The sequence below is a fragment of the Nannospalax galili genome, unplaced genomic scaffold, assembly GCF_000622305.1.
Source record: "Nannospalax galili isolate Female #2095 unplaced genomic scaffold, S.galili_v1.0 scaffold429, whole genome shotgun sequence".
In the NCBI taxonomy this organism is placed as follows: domain Eukaryota; kingdom Metazoa; phylum Chordata; class Mammalia; order Rodentia; family Spalacidae; genus Nannospalax; species Nannospalax galili.
This window is the reverse complement of record NW_008360330.1, coordinates 1176111-1197933: the sequence shown is the minus strand read 5'-3', so window position 1 is coordinate 1197933 and position 21823 is coordinate 1176111. Positions and strand designations below refer to the sequence as shown.

Below are 21823 nucleotides of genomic sequence, written 5' to 3'. Positions count from 1 at the left end.
GGTCTTTTTGAGACAGGATCTCCCTGTAGCCCCAGCTGTCCTGGATTCACTATGGAGACCAGGCTGGCCTCTAACTCACAGAGATCTGCCTGCCTCTGCCTCCCAAGTGCTGGGATTAAAGGCGTGTGCTACCACACCCGGCTTTTACTTTTTTTTGGTCGCATTTCTTTTCTAAATCCAAAAGGTCCTCCATCTCATAGTGCATAAATTATCTTGAGCAAGAACTAACAAGGACTTATAACTTTGTTTTTTTGTTTGTTTGGTTTTTATTTTTCCTCTTATTCGTAAAATGCTTTTTTAAAATACACTTTCAGAGTCTTGAAAGAAAAATTTCAAGTTTTCTTTCCTTATATAAGTAAATGCATGACTAGTTTCAACAAAAAGCATGCTCTTAGAAAACTAAGGATCTTAGAAAAAAAACTGTTCCTGTACTGACTTTGTCTCTTTTTTGTAAGCCATTTTCTACTGTCTCAGAAGAGTTCTGCTAATGCCCTCTCAAACTGCAGCAGCTTTTGCACACTGTCATGTTTATAGCCAGCCCTCTACCTTCTCATAAGACACTCTTCCTAGTCGCTCACCCATACACCCATAATGGATCGAGACCTCCTGTTTCTAAGGCCCCTGAGTCTCCACAGTTCTAAACCTCACAACAAGCCACAGAATGGGAGTGGGGGTGGAGAAGTACCTGTTACCAAGGATCAAGGCACCTGCTGAGGACACCACTCCTATAGCCGCAAGTGTTATTATCAACAGGTCAGCAGAAAGTAGACACTCCTGGTAAACACAAGTCCCCAGTTCCAACAGGAACTAGCTAGCTGTCTGTTCTAGGGCGAGTCATTTAAATTTCCCTAGGTTTCAGTTTCCTTATGGTCATGTAAACTGAGAGGGACAGACTAGATCAGTGGTTTTACAAATATGAAGGAAAAGCAGAAAGCTTTGTCTTCTTCCCTTCTATTAAACCAGCTAAGTGAGGCTTTTTAAAGTGGAATTTCCTTTTTAATCTATATCAGAATACAAATCAAAAAATAATATGATTAGTTATTAAGATAGTTCCCCCAGAGTTGCTATGTGTCTCAACAAATGCAGTGTACTTTATAGCCAAGATGAGATTTTCTAATATCATCTTTTTACCTAAAAAAAGAGGATTCAATAAAGTAGCAATTTAGTCGCATTACAGTTTATAGCCTTTCTGTTTGGAGGCCAAACCAGCCAAAAAACAATTTCTGAAAGTTTTGTTAGATGTTTTAATATAAAATTATTAAAATGTAATCATCAATCATTTTTTAAGTTAATATATAAAGCAATGGTTTTCATTATGGGATTTCATACATATGTTATTATACTTTGCTTTTACTCATCCCCTTCCCCCACGCCAAGCCCATCACCCCTGCCTGTTTATGCCATCTCTTTCCTCCCACAAATACTCTTCCCTTCTGCTTTCATGCCACATGCATTCTATCACTTTTTTTGTTCCTTCCCCTCCCTTAATATCTCTACCTCTCACAGTCCTTCTTTTACTTACATGATCACCTACCCCACACATATGTGTATATCTGTGTACACACACATTCACACAGATACAAATAAATTTAAATCTAGCGTTGTTTCTCATTAATGATTTTTAAATGCTGTTTTAAGATGCTCCACTGAGGGGAGATAGCTCACTTTAGGGTCTGATTTTTCTCCCAACAGAAATCTTTCTAGAACTATTTTTACTCACTTATTTTAATTATATATATATATATACACACACATATATATATGTATGAGTGTTATGTCTGCATGTATGTAAGTGCTCCCATGTCACGTAATGCCTGCAGACATCAGAAGAGTACATTGGATTCTCTTGGAACTAGAGTTATGGATGGTTTTTAGCTGCCATGTGGGTGCTGGGAACTGAACCTTGGGTCCTCTGCAAGAGCAGCCACTGCTCTTAACCACTGAGACATCCACCAGGCCCTAGAACTATATTAAAAAACAACAACAACAACAACAACAAAAACAACAAAAAACAACTTGATTCCTACTAAGTATGAGTCAAATAACATATTCTTGTCCTTCAGAGAATATCTATTCTCAAGTATCAAATTTAGAAGCAGGAATATCCAAAATGAAAATTAAGTCTGAATATGATGTAGACCTTTTTCAATTCTGTGTTCTCTCAAAACACAGCAAGAGAATTTTTATTGTGGAAATAGCACTTCGTTGTCCCCCAAGAAGCAAGCACATTATAAAATGAACCCACCTCAAAAAATTTCTGACACCTCATGAGAGAGGCTATAAGGTCTCTTCCTCATGTTTAAAGTTCTGCTTGTTGAACAGTCTCATCATGCCAGCCATAAATCAAGTCAGATGGAAAGGAAGAAAAGCAACCAGAGAGGAAATGCAATCTAGAGGGCAGAGGTCTGAGTCCCCAAAGGTTCCTTCTGCCCAGTGACCCTCATCTGGTCACTCAAGAACATTCTTACACACTAAGTACTCAAGGACTTGATGCTAAGAGAGCTGCAAACCACAAGATATTATAGAGCTGACATTGAAATAAAGAATTAAAAGAAAGGCAAAATGCTATGAATCCTGGAAAAACCAGTATTTCTATCTACACTTAGGAGTGCAAGTTACAAAGACCAAGTGCTTGTAAATGGAAGAACAAAATATAGTGTGAACAAGGAACCTTAGAAGGAACCAATAACTGAGGATTTGAAATAGTTTCTAACACTGAGCTCTTACAATGGAAAAGTACAAAGATAAGAGAAATCTTAGTTCTCTTTAAAATTATGCAAAGGTAAATAAAGAACCATTATTCTTGTGTTGAATTCTAGTCATTCAGCTCATTATCTTTCCTATCTTTGCTAACAACTGCTAAGCAAATTCAAAACCTCAGCAAACAGATTCTGAAAGAAAGAAAGAAAGAAAGAAAGAAAGAAAGAAAGAAAGAAAGAAAGAAAGAAAGAAAGAAAGAAAAAAGAAAATTCAGTTGTAGCATTTAACTAAAAAAGAAAAACCAGAGGATTTTTCCCTGCTTATCAGGCATATTGGCTATTTTACTGCCTCATCTGCAGCTTACCACAGAAGATTGTGAGGTGGATTCCAGACAAAGGAAGAGTATTGGTAACTAGCAATTCAGCTTTTCCCTCCTCTTAATTAAAACACTAAAGTCCACAGTAAACACATTTTAATTAAGCTTAACCTAACCATTAACAAATGTGTTGAGTGACTCAAAGCACCCACTGATATTTGCTATCATCCTAAATGAAAACTGTTTCAGACTCATCTAAAACCATGAGCACTGTTTCTCGCAGCATAGCTGACATTTACTTACAAATTGCTTTACCTTAATTTCTAAAGCATTCAATGATTTAAAAAGTTTTGTTAATAGCCAAAACAAACCACTCCAAGTGGAATGGAAGACCGGGCTAGGGAATAGCAGTAGGGTTCATTTTGGTACTCACTAGTCTCAGGTTCTCCCAGCCTGGATGCCTCCTGTCCCAGTGGGCCCTCAGGTCTCAGTACTAAGTTATATACAGGCAGCTTACAGCAGTGCACTTGCCTAAAACTTCACAGTTAATGTTTGATGAATTTTACTAAATGCTTTCAATGTGCATGAGAGGGGATTACAGGACATGTAATATATTATTACATAAAATCTAATGACACTGAATATTTACTAAATTTTATAATTATAACAATATCAGCTAAGGGACTAATATTCCCAAGCTTTAGGCTTGTCATAATTTTTGTGTGTTCGTTTTCCTGTTTAAAAAAATAGGAGTTAGGGGATGGGGGATGGAGAGATGACTCAGCAGTTAAAAGCACTGGCTACTCTTGCAGAGTACCTAGGTTGTGTTCTCAGCATCCACCTAGTAGCTAACAATCAACTCCGATTCCAGGGCATCCAACACCATCTTCTGGCCTCCTCAGGCATTGCATGCACATTACAAATGTGTACTTACAAATGTGCAAGCAAAACACACATAAAGTAAATTAATAAAAATATATTTTTTTAAAGTAGTAGCCAAGCTGGGCGTAGCAGCACACATCTTTAATTCCAGTGTTTGGGAGGCAGAAGCAGGTAGATTTCTGTGAGATTGAGGCAAGCCTGGTCTATACATTGAGTTCCAGGTCAGCGGGGACTACAATGCCTTTAATCCCAGCACTCAGGAGGCAGAGGCAAGTGGACTTTTATGAGATGGAGGCCAACCTGGGCTACATTGTGAGTTCCTGGCCAGTTGGGGGTACAGGGAGACCCTGTCTCAAAACAAACAAACAAACAAAAACTAGGAGAATACAGATTTTGAGACTAGACTGAACTATACAGTGAAAATGTGTTTAAAAGAAAAAATCACAACCAAAACAAACAGAAAACCCCCAGGTTAATATTTAGTACATACTATGTACTAGATACAGAATTTCATTTAATTTTCACATGCATTGTAACTATTCTTATTTTATAGATGAGATAGCTAATGATGGAAAAGTTTATTGATTTGACTCAATTTTTATATCTGGAAATAGGGCTGATATGATTTTTTAAAAAGTGTATCTAGTACTAAGGTATATGTCTTTCACCACTAAAGGGTGATGAAAAATGAAGGTTACCTTAAAATCCCATCATGATAACACATGCCTGTAGTCACGGCACTTGGGAGGCAGAGGCAGGAGAATCACGAATGTGAGGCCAGCCTGAGCTTAGAAAGACCCTGTCTCAAAAAGCCAAGAGCTAGGTATGTAGCTCAGTGGTAGAGACTTTATCTAGCATGACCAAGACCCAAGATTAGAACTCCATCACACATGTCACACACACACACACACACACACACACACACACATACACACACAGACACACACACAAATACACACACACACACACACACACAAAGACAGATGGGAGGGAGGGAGAGAAAGTGGGAGAGAGGGACGGGGAGAGGGAGAGAGGGAGGGAAGGAGTGAATTTGGATGGAGAGAATGAAATAACTTTTTACTTACAGGGCAAACGAAACTAGCCTGGCCAAAGTGGTAAATTGATATTGGAACAAAAGGAGTTTTCAAAAGTTTCAAAGGCAGATCTATAGGTTTCACATATGACAGTAGGTCAAAAGCAATTGTGCAAGGTTTCTGCCTTTCTAGTCTCCATTTTTGCCATCGGAAAAGGAATGTAAAGTATAATGGTTAATATATGGGTTCTAGATTTAGAATGACAGTCTATTGTTTCAGGTCAGCCTAGGCTACAGTGTGAGACCCGACCTTGAAAAGCGAGGGAGGGCCTGGAGAGATGGCTTAGTAGTTAAGCACACTTGCAGTTCTTCCAAAGAACCAGGTTCGATTCTGAGCACCCACATGGAAGCTAACAATATTTAGTAACATTTTTAACTCCAGATCCAGGGGCTCCACCAATCTCTTCTGGCTTCTGTGGGCATTTCACACACTTGTGACATGCTTACATACATGGAGGCAAAACACTCATATAGATAAAATAATAAATTTAAAAAGAAATAAACATTAAAAATTAGTCATATTGCTATAAATACCAACAGTGAGTTATCTGAAATAGAAGTTAAGAAAGAAATTCCATTTCTGGTAACTACAATAATATACAATAAAATACCTGTGAATAAAGTTAACCAAAGAAGTGCAAGATCTCTATAGTGAAAACTATAAAAAACATTGATGAAAAAAATTGAAGATATCCAGTTTTCTTGGATTAGAAGAAATCAATATTGTTAGAATATTTATACTACTCAAAGAGATCTTCAGATTCAATGTAATCCTATCAAAATACCAATGATATTCTTCACAGAACTAGAAAAAATAATTCTAAATTACTATGGAAAAACAAAAAAAATCCTGAATAACTAAAGCAATCCAGAGCAAAAAAAGCAAACTAGGATGCTTACTGCAGCATAGCACTATTCACAATAGTTATGAAATGGAATCAACCTAAGCATCCATAAACTTATGAACAGATAAAGAAAATGTGAACAATGAAATACTATTCAGCCATAAAGAGAAAGAAATCTGCTGTTTATGGTCACAAAGATGGAATTGGAGATCATGATGCTAAATTAGTCAGGCACAGAAACAGAAGTACTATGTAATCTTATTCCTATGTAGAATCTATAAAAACTGATCTCAAAGTTAAGAGTAGACTGGTGGTTACAAGAGCCTGGAGACGATGAGCAAGAAGGGACCAAGAAAGGTTGATCAATGGGCACTAAGTTATGTCAGATAAGAGTAAAAAGTACTGGGGTGTTATTATACAGTAGGGTGACTATAAGATAATTCTGTACTGTATTTCTGAAAGGTAGAATAAAAGATTTAAAATACTATCACAAGAAAGAAATGATCAGTGTTTCAGGGGATGATATATTTAACCTGATTTAAGCATAATACTATGTATACATGTACATGTATAATAGGTACATCACGTGGTACCCATTAATAAAATTAGCATTATTTTATGTTATTAGTTATTTTTAAAATTAAGCAAAGGAAAAAAACCTAGGAAGACCAATAAACATGTGTTGAGTACCAATCCTCTATTAGTTTTCCCCAAGCAACTAAATCTTTCTAGTCATTGCTATATTTGAGAACATGCCCTGTTAGCATGACTAAGGCAGGTTAGAGGTGGTGAAAGGTGACAGTGAGGTGGGGAGTGATCTCCTAAAATTCACTGTTCCTTCTAGCTTCCTGACTACTGAGCTAACAATTTAATCAATTACCTCTTATTAAATTGAACAATTTCGACAAGAACAGGGAACAAAGAGAACATTTGCTGTATAATGATATTCATCTGTTGTAACCTGATCAACAAAACACCATTACTATGAGCTATCATGTGGAAATAAAAAATCTTTCTTTCTAATTGTATTATAATAAGGCTTTCCACTGTTCAATTGTATCTTAGAGTCAGAAGAAATATCCTCTGAGATACTTTAGAGTCACAGCTTATCCTGAAGCTTGGAACTGACCAACAAAACTATAGTTCACTTTTCATTTCAAAGACAATGAAGGATTTGGATTAAGGGGTGCCTGGAAGGAGGAGAGAAGCAAAATATATTTAACCCTGAGCCTGGGGAACTTCAATGACATGATCTCCACTCACTGTTACACAATACACGGGACTGGTTTTATTATCTCCACTTTAAAGAGGCAACCTGCCTCAAGAGTTCAAGTAATTTCTGGCCATATCATTAGTAAATCAGAGTCATGACTACAACTGAAAGATGTGATTACAAAAGCTTAGAATTTTTCTTGCCTGTATCATGTTCATTATGATTGCAAGATAGAAGGTAGTAATTCAATTTATTTTGTTGTTTGTTCATTGTTTTTATGATTTATTTTTTTTAATATTTTTTAAATCATATGTTTGTGTGTGTGTTGTATGTATGTGCATGAGAGTACAGGTTGTCTGGAGAGGCCAAAAGTGTTGGCTCTCCTAGAGCTGGAGTTATGGGCAGTTGTGAGCCACCTGATGTCAACTGAACTCAGGTCCTCTGCAAGAGCAGTATGCACTCTTAACTACTGAGCCATCCATCTCTCCACTCCATATTCCCATGTTCACTGTTTTTTATTTTGAGACGGGATCTAACTACAGAGCCCTGGTTGACCTGGAACTCGGTATGCTGACCACACTGGTAGTCTTCCTGCTCTGTACCCTGAGTGCTGGGATTACAACCATGCACTACCATACTGTTGCTCTTTTCAACTCAGTTTTCAATAGCCTACTTCCTGAAACAAGTTTGTGAATTTCCAAAAATGGGTTCTTTATTTCTCTTCCCTTAGTATTTTGCTCTTAATATATCATTATATACTTAAAATATGAACCAAAAAAACCTATATTGTACCCAATAGTATTATTTATTTGGCATTGCCAAACAAAGCAAAAAGATTAAAGGCAGGCTATCTATCTTCCTGCAAGTTACTTATGAGTACAATACACATTCTGACAGTCTTTGTTACAACAGAAATATTTTGACTGAGGTGGCATTCTTTGAGAATATATAATTTTAAAAATATTTATTTATTATTTATGTGTATATGTATATGCCTGGGTGAGTTCATATCTACCACATGTATACCTGGTGCCTGTGAAGGTCAGAAGAGGGCATCAGAGCCCCAGGAACTGAGTTACAGGGGGTTGTGAGCCACCATGTGGGTGCTGGAAACCAAACCTGGATCCTTTGCAAGAGTAGCACTTACTTTTACTCTGGCTGGGCCATCTCTCCAGTCCTGAATATTTAATTTTTAAACAATAAACAGCAGTAGTGACTAAGAGTATTCTACCACCACTTGTTCAAATGACAGCTTACTTTTACGTTAAAGCTAAGACATTTCATCTGTTTTTTGTACTTTTTGGTTTTAGAGAAAGGGTCTCATGTAACCCAGACTAGCCTTGAATTTACTTCAATATGTATCCTGATCCTCTTGTCTATCTTGCAAGTACTAGTATTACAGGAATGCACCATGATGCCAACACTAAAACACTTTCTATAAAATGACAATCAGACAGATAGATATGCGGGGGTGACATACAGAAAAAAGATATAAAAATTTAAATGATTGAACACTAGCATATTACACATCTATTTATTTTTTTTTAAATATTTTATTTTATGTGTATGAGTAAAAAGTATGCATGTAGGTAAGTGCACCTGTGTTGTGCAATGCCTGCGGAGGTGGGAAGATGGTGTCAGATCCCCTGGAACTGGAGTTACAGATAGTTGTTAGCCACGATGTGGGTGCTGAGAATCAAACCTGGGTCCTTTGCAAGAGCAGTCAGTGCTCTTAGCCTCTGAGCTATCTCTCCACCCCTCCTATTTATCTTTTAATCAATCAATCTCTGCCAATCTCAAGCATACATATTCCTCAAAAGATTATTTTTAATCCTCAATTGTTAGGCAAATATTGTATTTCTTTTTAATTTTTTTTCAGGGCTGGGATCAATCCCAAGATCTCCACTATACGATGCAAGCATTCTAGCACGATCTACAACCTCTTAACTCCAGTTGTCCTACACTGTTCTCTTCCACAAGAGTTGCCAGTGTAAATGAGATGTGGGCACAGTATAAAAGTCTTACAGATTGCAGTTTAAAAATTAATCCTATATTAGTTAATTGTAGATGAATTGTTCTATTATTTATAGTTACAGTAGCTACTAGTAATTTAATATTACTTTAAAAAGCACACACTTCATTTGGTGTTAGGATAATGTGTTACAGAAGATATTCCATTAAAAAAACTCTACCTCTGATATGCATTGAGAAGAATTAACTATTATGCAAAATAATATCCCAGGAGTTTTTCCTATTAAAGAAAATAAGCTATAAACATACCTGAACCATCACTGTAAGATACAACTATAAAGTGGTCATAAAGGAGCTTCATTCTAAATCAAAAGTCTTCTTTGTATAACACACATATGCACAAGTTTCTTTTTGTGGAAATTTCATTAGTACAATGAATGCAAATTGCTTCTCATCATTTTAGTACTAATATTTCTATACAAGTCATCTTTAGCTTTACAAAATCACTGAATACAAAGGAAGTAGTGACCAAACTCGAAGGGACTTTGTTTTTACTCCAGAGCAGTTGAACAGAAGCAGGGTGAGGAAAATAGGTTTGAGACTTAGCTAACAATTATGCTATATGGGACAGAAGACTTGAAAGAGTACTGCAATGACAGTAGCATCCCCACCTAAACTCTAAATACTAAGGTACTTCTGGACCAAACAGCCAAAGCATGACCATTTTAAGTAGTATCCATTACTTCAACTAAATCTCTAATTCCCTAGCCTAATACCTTAACATATGTCCTCTGAAAACAAATTAGCTCAAAGCAATATCGCAGAATTCTCTTTGTAATGAATTAGTGTTTCTTTATTTGACATATTATCATTGACAGGGTACACTGTTAGGAAAGAACTAAAGCAAGGTGAAGGGAAAAAACAGATGTTCACTTTTTTTTTTCTCACTATGTAGCACTGGCTGGACTGCAACTTGCTATGTAGCCCAGGCTGGCCTCTGACTCACAGAGATATGTCTGCCTCTGCCTCCTGAGTACTGGAATTAAAGGTGCACATTACCATGCATGGCTGAAATGTTCACATTTTATACACTGCATTTTTTTGGTTTTTGCTACAAGTAATGCACATGTAAACTAACTACCAATAAAAAGCAAAAATCAGGGGCTAGAGAGACAGCTCAGCGGTTAAGAACACTGGTTGCTCTTGCAGAAGACCCAGGTTCGAATCCCAGCACCCACATGGCAGCTAACTACTGTCTATAACTGCAGTTCCAGGGGATCCGATGGCCACTTCTGTCTGATGGCCTCTTCTGTCCTTCGAGGGCATTGCATAACACAGGTGCACTTACCTACATGCAGGCAATACATTAATACACATAAAATAAAAAAATAATATATTTTTAAAAAAGAAGAAATCAGAAGAAATTCAAAGTAAAAAAAATTTCTTCTTTGTTTTGATGGTCAATACACAAATATATAAATTTCAAATAACCAAGTCTTCCAAGACTATACTATTGGTACAAACCTACTGGTTATTTAGGTGGTTGCTAAGCAACATTCTCCTCTGTAGGGCTAAAGTGTATGGAATTAACAGCCCTCCTGAAAAAGATAAGCTGAATGAAAACTCAGGGAATAGCAGAGAGGAGAAAGCACTAACCTGCTAATTAGACTGTAAGAAGTTCAATGGCTTTAGCTAGAGTGACTAAGCATTAGGTTTTCTGCTGGTTCGAAATCAGATGGTACTTCAGGCATATCAAGAATGAATTTTTTTTTTTTTGTCTTTTTGAGACAGGGTCTCCCTGTAGCCGCAGCTGTCCTGGAACTCACAGAGATCCATCTGCCTCTGCCTCCCGAGTGCTGGGATTAAAGGCTTGCGCCACCATGCCCAGCTCTCAAGAATGAAATTTTATTGAAATGGTAATCATAACACCTCAAAAGCCTATACTTAAAAGCCTAATTATGCAGAATACCTCAAACTAAATGAGATCAAGACACTCCAATTACTATGACTGTGACCACCACAGATGCTTTGTTCTAATAGTATTTTCTTCAAACTACCTGTGTCATAGTATTTTACAGTATTGGGTTGTATTTTAAAATATTGTGAGATTGGTAGGATAAGGCTGAGACCTTAGCAGACAGCCCGAGAGTGCCTGCTCTGACCTCCATCTTAGGGGTGGAGATCTCAGCAGACCTCCAGAGAGTGCCTGTTCTAGCCTCCCTCTGGCATAGGGGCTGAGAACTCAGAAGAGAGTCCTAACCACCCCCACCCGGCCCCACTTATGGAACTTCCCAAATTTTGCTCTGAGTTCTCACTAGTAGGGGTCCAAACTTTAGAAAGAAGCCTGACTAGAACCTAACTTGGGCTTCTTTGGGGGCACCTGAGTAGCTGATCTGAAGCCATCAGTTCCCTCCAAAATAAAACCAGAGAGAACATGAAACCTGACTACAGATTTACATAACCAATAAGAAAAAAATGAGGCACACCAATAACACAAAACAGAAGGAAACTTCAACTTAATTTTCATACCAAAATCACAAACAACAAAAGAAATTCACATTCCAAAAATCACAATGAAAGGATAATAAAAGAGAAAGCCAAAACAGTCTATGTCCCCACCAAGCTCCACCAGTCCTGTAGAAGAGTTCTACAAGGAGAACCCCCTAGAGATAACCCAGGACACAGAATTTAAAAGAACAATCATAAACATGATCAAAGAAGTCAATGAATTTAAAGAACACATAAACAAACAAATCAAAGAACTAAAAGAAGATGTGGATAAACTTCTAAATGAATTCACAAAAGAGAAAGAGAAAACTCAGGCAGAAATGAAGAAGGAAGTGAAAAACTCAATAAGCCAACTTGAAACAACAGGGGATGCCTCACTGCTGGAATGAATGAAATGGAAAACAGAATATCAACACTGGAGGACAAAGTTGAAGAATTGGACCACTCAAGCAAAGATTATGGAAAATTTTAAAAAATACACCAATGGAATATGCAAGAGATGTGGGACACCATGAAAAGATCAAATCTATGTATCATAGGCATACAGGAAGGAGAAGAATTTCAGGATAATGGTATTGACCAGATCTTGCACAGGATTATTGAAGAGAATTTCCCAAATACTTTACCCAGCAAAAATGTCTATTATAGTTGAGGGGGAAAGAAAAATCCTCCATGATACAAATAGCCTGAAAGAATACATGTCCACGAAACCAGCCCTTCAAAAAATACTTGAAGTAATACAAAGAGCAGAGAGAGAAACAACTATACCCCAGAGGCAACAAAAGAAAATAAATAAAACTGTAATTGAGGAAACACAAAACAACGGCAACCAATACACATCTTTCAAGAATAACTTTAAATATCAATGGACTGAACTCCCCAGTCAAAAGACACAGGCTAAGTGAATGGATTAAGAAACAAAATCCATGTTTTTGCTGTCTGAAAGAAACCCATCTCACCTTCAAGGACAGGCACTACCTTAAGGTGAAAGGACGGAAAAGAGTATTTCCAGCAAAAGGCACTAAGAAACCTCAGGGGTTGCAATTCTAATATTTGACAAAGACTTCAAAGTAAAACTAATCAGAAGAGATGAGGGTCACTTCATTCTGATCAAAGGAACAATTAACCAAGAAGATATTGCAATCCTGAACATATATGCATCAAACTCTGGTGCACCCAAATTCATAAAAACAACACCGTAGGACTTTAAGACACAGATTAACCCCAACTCAGTAATAGTAGGGGACTTCAATACCCCACTGTATTATTTAGACAGGTCAACTGGACAAAAAATAAAGAGAGATGTCTGAATTAAATGATACCATACATCAAATGGCCCTAACAGACATCTTCCAAATATTCCAAGCAAGCAACAAAGAATACACTTTCTACTCAGCACCCCATGGAACTTTTTCAAAAACTGACCACATATGGGGGCACAGAACAAACCTCAACAAATACAAAAAAAGCTGAAATGATTCCATGCATTCTATTGGACCACAATGCAATAAAGCTCAAAACCAACACCAGATGAAGCCCTAGTCACTACACAAACTCAGGATGATTAAAGAACACAGTCCAAACAATGAGTGGGTCAAAGGAGAAATTAAGAAAGAAATAAAAGAATTTCTGGAATTCAACGAAAAGGACAATACAACACACACAAAAAAAAACCTCTGAGACACTTTAAAAGCAGTCCTACAAGGGAAGTTTATAGCTCTAAGTACCTACATTAAAAAATTAGAAAGAGCCCAAATGACCTAACACTACAACTCAAGACACTAGAAAGACAAGAACAAATGAAACCCAAACCCAGCAGAAGAGAAGAAGTAACAAAAATCAGAGCAGAAAGTAATGAAATAGAAACAAAGAAAACAATACAAAGAATCACTGAATATAAGAGCTGGTTCTTTGAAAAGCTAAACAAGATAGACCCTTAGCTCAGTTAACCAAAAGAAAGAAAGAGCAAATCCAAATCAACAAAATCAGAGATGAAAGGGGAAACATCACAACAGACACGCAAAAGATCCAGAACATTAGAAGTGAATATTTTTAAAACCTATATGCTACTAAATTTGAAAATCTAAAAGAAATGGATAGATATCTAAAACCATGGGACCCACCAAAGTTAAACCAAGCAGAGATCAACAGTTTAAACAGACCCATAATGTATATAGGAAATTGAAACAGTAATACAAAGCCTCCCGACTGAAAAAAGCCCAGGCCCAAAAGGACTGACAGCAGAATTCTACCAGACATTTAAAGAAGATCTCCAACCAATGCTTCTTAAATTATTCAAAACGATAGGAAAAGTCCCAAATTCCTTCTATGAAGCCAGCATCATTCTAAAACCCAAACCAGGTAAAGACACAACCAAGAAAGAAAACTATAGACCCATATCCTTAATTAATATAGATGCAAAAATTCTCAACAAAATATTTGCAAACCACATACAGATGTATATCAAAAAGATCATTCACCATGATCAAGTAGGCTTTATTCCTGAGATGCAGGGATGGTTCAATATGTGTAAGTCAATAAACATCATCAATCATATAAATGAACTCAAAGACAAGAACCACATGGTCATCTCAATAGATGCAGAGAAGGCCTTTGAAAATTCAACATGCATTTATGTTCAAAGTTCTAGAATGAAGGGAATATACCTCAACACAATTAAAGCCATATACAACAAACCCATAGCCAAAATCGTTCTAAATGGAGAAAAACTGGAAGCATTCCCATTAAAATCAGGAACCAGGCAAGGATGTCCACTATCTCCACTCTTTTCAACATAGTGCTTGAAACTCTTGCTAGAGCAATAAGATGAGAGAAGGAAATTAAAGGAGTACTAATTGGAAAAGAGGCATTCAAACTATCTCTTTTTGCAGACGATGTGATACTACACATAAGAGATGCCAAAACTTCCACCAATTCTTCTCTGGTTGCTCCTGCAGAGGACCAAGGTTCAGTTTCTAGCACCTACCTGGTGGCTAACAACCATCTGTAAATTCAGTTCCAGGGAATCTGACAGCCTCTTCTGACCTCCCCAGGCATTGTACAACATGGGTGCACTTAAATATAAAACAAAAAAATAAAAAATAAAATAAAATAAAAAATAATAAAATATAAAATAAAATAAAATATCATGGAATAATCCCGACCAAAGACACCAAATATCTCTACAATGAAAATTTTAAATTGTTAGAAAGAGATCAAAGAAGACACTAGGAGATAGAAGGATCTCCCATGTTCATGGATTGGAAGAATTAATATTGTGAAAATGATAATCCTACCAAAAGCAATATATATATTCAATGCAATCCCAATCAAAATCCCCATGACATTCTTAACAGAATTGGAAAAAAATCCTAAGTGAAGTAACACAGACTCAGAAAAACAAAAGACATATGTTCTCCCTCATTTGTGGATCCTAGCACCAAATCCTTTTAAATTCAGTGTTCTTTTAATAAGATGATGCTGTACAGCAGTCACTTCTGTGTGAAATAACTGCCATTGTCATGACTTCAGCTGTGCCTGCTTGCTAAACATCATCACAACTGGGCTTGTTGATGGTTGTGCTTCTTCATTAAAGGAGGGGCAAGTAGAGTCATTGGACCCTCACTGGACTATCCAGCCACTCTTCCGAGCTAACTGTATGCAAATCACACATGTTCTCCTGGATTTGAGGAGGACTAAAGTGTATAATCTGGGAAGGCTAGGAAGAGAAGGCTTGATCCATGCTGGGTAAAGGCTTTCCAGTATGCATACCCTCAGGTCATTCATATACCTCAGCAACCCCTCAGACATTTCTGTAAGCTCAGAAAATTCATTGGTTCCCCAGGAAAACTTTAATCAAACATTGGTTTGACACTAGAACCTTAGAAGGGGATAAACATTGCTTAGTATCCCCAGGAAAAGAAATCTCACAACAGATGGAAATTTTATTTGCTAATATTATGTCTCATAATTATTAAAAAAGAAAATGAGAATGTAAAAGATGTTAAAAGGATGTGGGAATGGAGATATTTTCCAAAATATACAGAAAAAATGAGAAAGCCTAAGCAGGTGATAAAGGTCTGTATAGGTTTGTTATGATATATAAAGGATGAGACAATAATAATATATACATTATCTTAAAATTTCTAAGATCATAGTTTAGTCAACTAGTTTAAGGAACAAAATATATGTCTAGTCAAGGTATCCTATGATCTGAGAACATTTGGTTTTTGCCCAAGCTTTATCTACATAGCACATGGTAATTAAAAGTACCGGACTCTCAAACTAACTTTCTTGGATGTTTAGCAACCATACTTTGAGGCCTATACTAATCTGGTCAAAGAGACTTAAAGGACAGCTTTTGTTCCTTGCCCTCCAGGGTTGACTCCAGGGGACTATGGAGCATCTCTCAAAATGTCCTGTAACTGTGGTAAGTCACCTGTCCTCTTGTTCAGGGAGGCCATGGAGACCCCACGAGATGAACTTGAATCAGTGTCCAGTCTACAAAAAGGAAGGTCAACACAGAGGAAACATTTCCTCCATGCTTCTAAGTGAAGTCAGCTATGGTCAAGCAGGACCTTTGACTGATCTTCATATAGATGGAACTGGTAAAAGAAAGGAGCCAGGGGCTCCTTCTAAACCCATGTGACCCCTGAGGAACAGATCCTTCAGCAACCTGAAGAGTAAAAATAAATTGGTTTATTTGGACCAACTGTATGGTCTTAAACACCCAAAAGGAAAGTAAAACTAAAGATTATAGTGATGAGTATATTTCTTTAAGAGTTCAAGGGATTATACTTCCCAGACATTAGACTTAAATACATATAAAATGTTATTTAGACAATTGTTTCTCATTGATGATTTTGTTTCTAATCACAAAGTGCTCCTCAGATGTACGACTTCAAATCTTGGTCTGCAATACTGTAGTGCCCACCTTAGTGTAGCTAAGGGAGACAACTCACTATTGTTCTAAAATGATGGCTAAGGTTTATTTCTCCCCCTACCTAGAAGCCTTTGAGAGGGAACTGACACTGATTCTAACAACTCCAATAGTTATCAAAATACCTGAAAGCAAATCCTGAATCTATCACTCTCGAGTCCAGCCTTGGAAGACAAAAGAAAAATGAGGAGGAACCCAATGGAGGGATGCTTTTGGAAGCTGTCAAGAAATTCCAATGAACTCTGATATGAACATTTGAAATTTTCCCCGTTTTGACTTTATTCTGGGTCCCTGTCTAGAACTTGTAATGCTAACTACTCTTGCCTTTACTTCTCCTTCACATCACTTAGGCACCAGTCAAGGACTTTCTCTTCTCCTTAAGAGTTATGCAATTTGGGAGTCTCTTAGATAGACCCACTGAAGGAGTACATGCCTTACCCTGCGTCCCTGTTCAGCATGGAAGAAGCCAAAGCAGTCTGCATCCCGATTCCCTATTGGCAATTTGGGTAACCTCTTCAGGGGATGGTGTGATAAGAATAGGAGGTAGGAATTGGCTAGGCAGTTAGGGTAAAAAGACCCCAAAGAAAAGTAGCCAGTTTCTTGGCTAAAAATCAAAATGTCCTTGGGCCTATTAGCAACATATTGTGTTCCAAAGGCCAAAAATGTCAAAAGTATTTGGGAGCTCTTACCTAATCCCTAAAAGATTTTAAGTTTACCTCTTCAAAGGAGGGAATGTGAAAAGTAGCAAAAAGCCCCATTTAAAAATAAGAAAGAGCTTGCTGGGTGTGGTGACGCACAACTTTAATCCCAGCACTTGAGAGGCAGAGGCAGGTGGATCTCTGTGAGTTCAGGGCCAGCCTGGTCTACATAGTGAGTTCCAGGACAGCTGGGGCTACAGGGAGACTGTGTCTCAAAAAGACACCCCCCCAAAAAGAGTACACAATTTGTTCAGGAAAAAGTGATGGGGAGATATGTGAGGAGTTGGAGGGGAGGGAGTAGGTGTGGATTTGATCAAAACACGTTATGAATGTATGAAATTCTCAATAATTTTTTTTAAAGTTAAAAAACTAAAATAAATGAACAAATTCCATTTACATAAAAATATTATTGTGAAATAAAAATATAAAGTTATAGTTTCATAGTGTAGCACGGAAACTACTGGATCTTTAATCTTTGATAAGGCACCAAGAATATACAGTAGGAAAGTATAACCTCTTTCTATAAATGGTGCCTGGAAAATTGGATCTGCATGTATAAAAAAGCCAACATAGACTCTTACACCATAACAAAAATTAACCTGAAATGAATTGAAATCTATTGAATGAAAGACTTTAAACCACAAAGCTCCTGAAAGAAAACACTGTGAAGGTTTTTTTTTTTTTTTAATTTTATGTATATGTGTGTTCTGCTTGCATGTATGTAGGTGTACCATGTGTGTATGCACTGCCTTCAGGGCCTGAAGACGGGGCTGGATCTCCTGGAGCTGGAATTACGAATAGTTGTTAGCTTCCATGTGGTGCTGGGAACCAAACCCAGGTCCTCTGCAGGAACAGCCAGTGCTCTTAACTGCTGAGCCATCTCTCCAGTCTCAAGCCATCACTTTTAAAAGGCAAGACGTTTTATTTCAAACTTGCTAGTGGAATCTATAAATATGCTGCTCATTTCCTGGTTACAAAAGCCATTAAGGGTTTAATCTATTTCCTAAGCTGAATCTAGCTAATGGAAAAATATTTAGAATAATAATCAATGAGTGAGATAGGCATTTGGCATCTATTCACCCCAAACGTTCTTGATCATTATTCCCTTTGCTAACATGAATGGTTACAATGAAAGGTCTCTGCTTAATAAAACATGGTAATTCCCTTCCCCTAGTATTTTAGGAATAAGGGACTCTTCTGTGATGTTCTTTGGCCACAATAAATATGTAATATGAGACCTGAAGTGTAGTGTCTGCTGAAGCACTTTATTTATGAAATCAATGAACAAAACCTAAAGCATGAGATTAGTGTTATTACCATGATAAACCCTAGAAATAGAAATCTGGGGCTGAAGAGGTGGCTTAGTGTGTAAAATACTTACTTCAAAAGCATGAGGACACAAATTTGAGTCCTAGCACCCATATAAAAACATGGCACAGTAGTGTGTGTCAGTAATATCAGCAGTGGGGAGACAGGCCAGCCAATTGAACTGAAACAACTTGCTCCAGTTCAGTGAGAGACTTGTCTCAAAAATGAAGTTGGAGAATATAGAGGAAGATACCCAAGATACAGCTACCTGTGGCTTCCTCATACCCACACATGTATATACACTACATGTACATATAACATTCACACATACATACACAGATAGAAATCTGTTAAATATGCTTACTGGGACACCCTTTTACTATGTTTCCCCTGTGCACAGGCTTCAGTAAAAGACTGAGCTACAACATGGCAGTCCCAGTGTCTTATCCCCAAGTCATCTTTGGTGACTTCATGTCATTGAGCAGCAAACCCAACACCAGAAAGTACCTGGTCCTGTACTTGGCGGAGGAAAAACATTCAGAAGACAAACATGCCAGAAGAAAACCCCTCATGTGGCAGAATGCCAACCAAGTATGACTGGGAGTCATTGGTACCATCCTTCCCTCTACTCAGCAAAGATCAATGGCTGCCTTTGCAAACAGTCTATCAGAACCAGGTTTGTGTGCTGGAGAAAATTGGACTAAGAGTTGTTTGGGAATGTGGGTGTCAGCAGCTAACCTCACTCTCCCAGGAGATACTCCTACTTTTGAAATCTAGACCCACTAGATTTAAATTTCTTTTAAACTATTACCCCAAAAGCATGGCCTATAGAAAGGACAAAGTTCCATGGAAGGTAACATTTGACAGATAAATAATGACCAGTCCTCAAAACACCAGCTGGCTTTCTTTCAAAGCAGTATTCTTATCATGTGATGTAAATTATTACTGCTCCATATTGAGATATCAATCAGTGATAAAACCATGTTATATGTTTTGGCTCCTGGTGTTAATATAACTGTTACTATTGTAAATGCCTCAGTATGCAACAGAATTATCAGTAATATGGCTACCTAATTGATACTTCTGTCACTATTGTGCCACTCTCTCTCTGTTGTGTGCTCTGTGGTTTATATTACTGCTCTGAAGCAATCTTCCTCACCTTAAAGCTGTCTCCTAAATTCACTCTTGTCTAATATTAAAGACACAATCTCTACTTTTTTCCGCCTTCTCTTGTTTTCAGTGTTATTTGGGTGACTCTTCAATGAGCTCATGGCCAGGTTTCTTGAAGCATACTCAAGGCTCAGGTTGCTCCTGTGGGCATTGTTGGTTTTGCTTCTCTGAGATACACAGCTGGGGGCATCTTTATCAACTGCATTTATCTGCTCTTCAACACAGGTTTAGGCTGCAAATATCGCCAAGTTTCTTTGAAGACAGGGACCATGCTCTTTTTGTTTTGTTCTGGCACAGTTGGGTGACTTTGAAGGGAGAAGGAGAATCATGCTATAATATTTGCCACTTAAAAATCAGATCTAGAACTTATTTTCAGCAGGTTCTCCTTATACTCTTATCCTGCACATTATCTTCTTGATTAAAAGCTAAGCTTTCCATGCTCTACAGCTAAGCTTGATAACAACATCCTCTAATCCTTAGTATATGAAATAAGAAAGGCAGTTTCTTTCTAAAACGTTTTAAAAATCACATTTTATTTGCTCATCATGTATGTGAGGAGAGTCTGAGTGTATGCATGAGGGTGTGGTGGTTAGAGGACAACTTGCAGAAGATGGTTCTCTTTTTCCAAGATGTGGGTATCAGTATTGAACTTGGGCCATCACACTTGGTGGCAAGTGGCCTTACCTGATAAGACATCTTGCAGGACAGGTGGTTTGTTTGTTTGTTTGTTTATTTATTTATTTATTTATTGGTCTTTTTGAGACAGGGTCTCCTGTAGCCCCAGCTGTCCTGGAACTCACTATGTAGCCCCAGATGTCCTGGAACTCACTATATAGACCAGGCTGGCCTTGAACTCACAGAGATCCGCCTGCTCTGCCTCCCAAGTGCTGGGATTAAAAGTGTGCGCCACCACACCCGGCTCTTTATTGTTTTTAATGTAGCTCAGATTGGCCTATAATTCATGATCCTCTCTTGTCTCAGTTTTCTGAGGTTGAGTATTACAGGCATGTACTACTGGGCCCAACTCCGGTGAGGAAGGCATTTTCTTAACTGGTTCCTTCAAATTTTTCATGGTTCCTGGGATGTTTTCTATTTATATCTTTCTCTCCAAGAAATTTCTGGAAATCCTACCCTTGTCTCTGACACATTTCTCTCTTTATAACAGTTTGGTCTTTTGAAAGGATTCATGTTCCTAAAAAAAAAAAAGAACTCAGCTGACTCCAAAACTGAAGAATTTTATTTATAAGGAAAAAAATTACTAAAATAATTACTTAAAATACACTTATTTATTCATTTTTTGTGTATGTGTGGGAGTTTGGAGGTGGGTGCATGCACACTCCCATGTTGTGCCTGTACAAGTCAGAAGAAAAATTGTGGAAGACAGTTCTCTCTTTTGTCTGTGTTCCTGGGATCAAACTCAGACCATCAGCCTTGGTGGCAAGTGCTTTTATCAGCTGAGTCACCTCTCTGGCCTGCATTGTTGTTGTTTTTTTTTTTAAATATTTATTTTTATTTTATGTGTATGAGCTTTTTTTGCCTGCAAGTTTGTAAGTAGACCTGTGCATGATATGCCTGTGGAGGCCAAAGAGGGTGTAAGATCCCCTGGAACTGGAGTTATGGACAGCTTTTAGCTACCATGTGGGTATTGGGAACCGAACCCAGGTCCTCTGCAAGAGCAGCCAGTGCTCTTAACTGCTGAGCCATCTCTCCAGCTACCCTAAAGCATTCTTAACTCATCCTCAGCTACAGAGCTCCTATTAATCTTTTAGGGCCTGAATTTAAAATGCCATGTCCTCAGAAAAGATTTCTTCCCCCATTCTTTAATCTAAATTAGAGTTATACTATATTTTTCTATGTAACAACTTTCTCTTTTCCTTTGTAACTTTTATCACAATTTGTAATAATATACATGTTTTCTGTGTTATCTTTCCCTTCTGGTAGCCTGTGAAGTCCAGAATAGGAATGTTTTCTGTTAGGATCACTACCAAGCAGAATGCCAACTGATGTAGCAGGACATGATACACTGTTAAAATATGTATTAACTAAAAGAATGACTATATGCCACTTGACATAATCATGTCACATTAGTTTTATATCTATTAAGTGATTGACAAATACTGGATAATATTAAATAACTTTCAAATTTCAACTTTCTTCACAACTATACACTACTATGTAAA

The 21823-nt window shown here is 37.5% G+C and overlaps 1 protein-coding gene across 7 annotated transcripts in view; it reads right to left on the bottom strand.

Moving 5' to 3' along the window:
- Nucleotides 1-21823, bottom strand: part of Rabgap1l (RAB GTPase activating protein 1 like) — an 848174-nt gene that overhangs the window by 116782 nt on the left and 709569 nt on the right. Inside the window, exon 1 of one of the 7 annotated variants that reach the window (XM_017796363.2) lies at nucleotides 686-871. The exons of the other annotated variants lie outside the window; for them this stretch is intronic. The gene's annotated coding sequence lies outside the window, so the exon portion shown is untranslated. Of the gene's footprint in view, nucleotides 1-685; nucleotides 872-21823 lie in introns of those variants that run through there. 7 annotated transcript variants of the gene reach the window in all.